Raw genomic sequence first — 3,037 nt, forward strand, 5'->3', positions numbered from 1 at the left:
CTGAGATGTAAATGAAAAAATAAAATGAGGGGGTATAAGCCAAAGGCACAGAGGACATGATATGGGACCTAGAATAGCTTGATAATGATGACATGTTGATTAAAGCCCCCCTCCACCCAATACTGAGAATGGAATCAAGGGGTGCTCTGTCACTGAGCTACATCCCCACCCCTTTTTTATTTTTTGAGACAGGTTCTCACTAAGTTGCTCAGACTGGCCTTGAATTTGCCATCCTCCTGTCTCAGCCTTTCAGGTAGCTGGGATTATAGGTGTGGCCCAAGATACCAGGCTAAAGTGGTCTTTTATAGTGAGAGATGGATCTGACTTAGTGAAACATGATATATACCAAAAAATATTACAGATTAAAGCATGGAAATAGAAAAGAATAAATGTTACCAAAACGAAACAACAACAACAACAAAACATGTGAGGTTTATTGCATGGTGTAAAGGTCTAACATAAATAAAAATAGAATTCCAAAAAAAGAAAAAAGAGAGAGAGAGAAAATGGAAAATAAGCAATATTTGAAAAGATGATGGCTGGGATATTTGAAATGGAGGTCAATGTGCCTTGAATGTCAAACAGAATAAACATAAAGAAAAGAAATTGAGGCCTGTCATTGTAAAACTGTTGAAAACTAAGGGCAGCAAGAAAATATTAAAAAACTAGCCAAAGGTGAAAGAAATATTATCTTCCAAGGAATCAAAGTAAAACTGGCTGAAGAGAAAAATAAAGGGCCACAGAAAACAGAAGTCTGAGTTGGAAATGGCTAGAAGAAATGGGGTTAGTGTGTTTACAGTTCACATATGGTCTGGGCAGTTGTATTAATTTATATGAGACATTAATCAGCCAAGGATCTCTGACATCTCTAGGGTAAATTCTAAGAGAACAGTAAAAGAGGGAATAACTGCCAAGCTAAAGTGGGGGGCAGATGAAGGAAAAATAGTAAATACATCCCTGAGTTGTTGAAGAAGGAGAGAAGAGGGGAAAATGGAAGAGAAACATGATAAATGTGAACTCAAGCATGTCTGTGGATTACATTAATTTTGACCTAAGTTCTCCAATTATACTGCAAATATGATCAAATTGGATGAAAAAAAAATTAAGCCACTCTAATGATGCTTCCAGGGGAAAGGCTTTAAGAACGAGGACAGAAAGATTGAAAGTAAAAGAAAAAGTTCCACTTCCTAGCTATTTATCTAAGAAAAATGGAAGCATGGTCACAAATAACCTTGCCTAAGAACATCCACAGATGCCTTCCTCATATCATCCCAAACCTGAGACAGATCAGATGTACAAGAGTAGGAAAATGAATAAAGAATTCTGTGCACATGATGCATATACTTCAACAATAATAAAAAAAAAAAGAGAGAACAGACCACTCATACGGGCAACAAAATAAATGAATCTCCAAAACATTATGTCGAAGAAATTAGACATAAAACCAGGTTTTGTGCCTCATGTCTATTATCCCAGCTACTCAGGGGGCTGAGAAGGAGGATTACAAGTTTGAGGATAGCTTCAGCAACTTAGTGAGACACTGTCTCAAAATAAGAAATAGAAAAAAAATGGGGAGGAGATATAGCCTCAGTGGTAGAGTACCTCTCTCTGGGTCCAATCACTCGTACAACAACAAAAACAAAACAAAACAGCCCCCCGATGAAAAATAAAAACATAAAAGAAATCAGAAATATGATCATTTCAGCCGATATTGAAGCATTTAATAAAATTCAACTTACATTCATGATAAATACTTTTAACAGATTATAAATACAGGATGCATCTATAATCTGGTAAACACTATCTGTCATGACCTATCACATTTTTAAGGGAGGTATGATAAAATCTTTCCCTCTGAGCTGCTGAACAAAAGAAGAATGCTTTCTATTTTATTCAGTACTGTACTGGAAGACCTAGACAGCGGAAAAAAGGCAAGATAAAAATGTGTTCGAATTAGAGGACAATGAAAGAAATGGTCATTCTTTGCAGATGTCCTCATTATATATGTAGAACATACAGAGGAATCCCTATTAGAATAAATGAATGCATTTATCAAGGTTTTAAAGTACATGGCTAGGTTCTCTGGGCTCTGGCTCAGGTTGCAGCCACATGGCTAAGCACAACCAAGTTGGGATGGTCAGCAAATACCATCAGGACTTCCTATGGTGCTCTCTCCAGAAAATGGTGAAGAAAATTGATATCACCCAGCACCTCAAGTACACTTACTTCTTCTGTGGAAAAACCAAGATAAAAAGGCCAGTCCTGGGGATCGGGCATTGTGACTCCTGCATAAAAACTGGCTGGTGATACCTGGACCCGTATCACCACTTCTGTGGTCACAGTCAAGTCTGCCATCAGAAAGTTGAAGAAATTGAAAGATCAGTAGCAGCTCTACTATTTGGACATCCCTAGTCTATAAAAAAATGGGTTCATTTATGTAACAGAAAAACACATGGCTAGTATGCAAAAGGTATTATACATGTATATAACACAATAGTCAGAAAATTCAAAACACATAATATTTATAATAATATTATCAAGATCAAATACTAGTAATAAATATAACAAAAGAGGAGTAAGAATCCCATAGAAAATACTGTATATTTTTTTTTAATTTAGAGTAAATGAAGGAGACGTAAATAAAGATGGGATGTACCATTTTCATGGATTGGACACTTAATATTCTCATGACATCAGTTCTACACAAATTGATCACCAGAATCAGTGCAAATCTTGATTGGAATTTCAAGATATTTGGTGTTTGTTGTTTACAAGCTGATTCTAAAACTTATCATGGAAATGAAAAGGTCCAAGAATAGCCAAGACAATTTTGGGGGGAGCAATTGATGAAGTGACTTTAAGTTTCAGATGGAAACCTAAAGGACTAGGAATAGTAGGATCATCTTGAAGAAGATGAACCAGTGGAAAGATTTATTAAGATTTATTGTAAAACAACAACAATTGAGACAGTACACTGGATTAATGTAGTGTCCAGCAGGTCAATATAGAGTTTCCACAAATACAATCACACATATAT

At 35.9% G+C, this 3,037-nt stretch overlaps 1 pseudogene; it reads left to right on the top strand.

The window, feature by feature from the left end:
• Window positions 1–2,109: 2,109 nt before the first annotated feature.
• LOC124076393 (large ribosomal subunit protein eL43-like) lies at window positions 2,110–2,386 on the top strand (annotated as a pseudogene).
• The last annotated feature ends 651 nt before the right edge of the window (window positions 2,387–3,037 follow it).

The sequence above is a fragment of the Marmota monax genome, unplaced genomic scaffold, assembly GCF_021218885.2.
Source record: "Marmota monax isolate L192 unplaced genomic scaffold, Marmota_monax_Labrador192_F-V1.1 WCK01_AAM20220418_F8-fsc00064, whole genome shotgun sequence".
Classification (NCBI taxonomy): Eukaryota; Metazoa; Chordata; class Mammalia; order Rodentia; family Sciuridae; genus Marmota; species Marmota monax.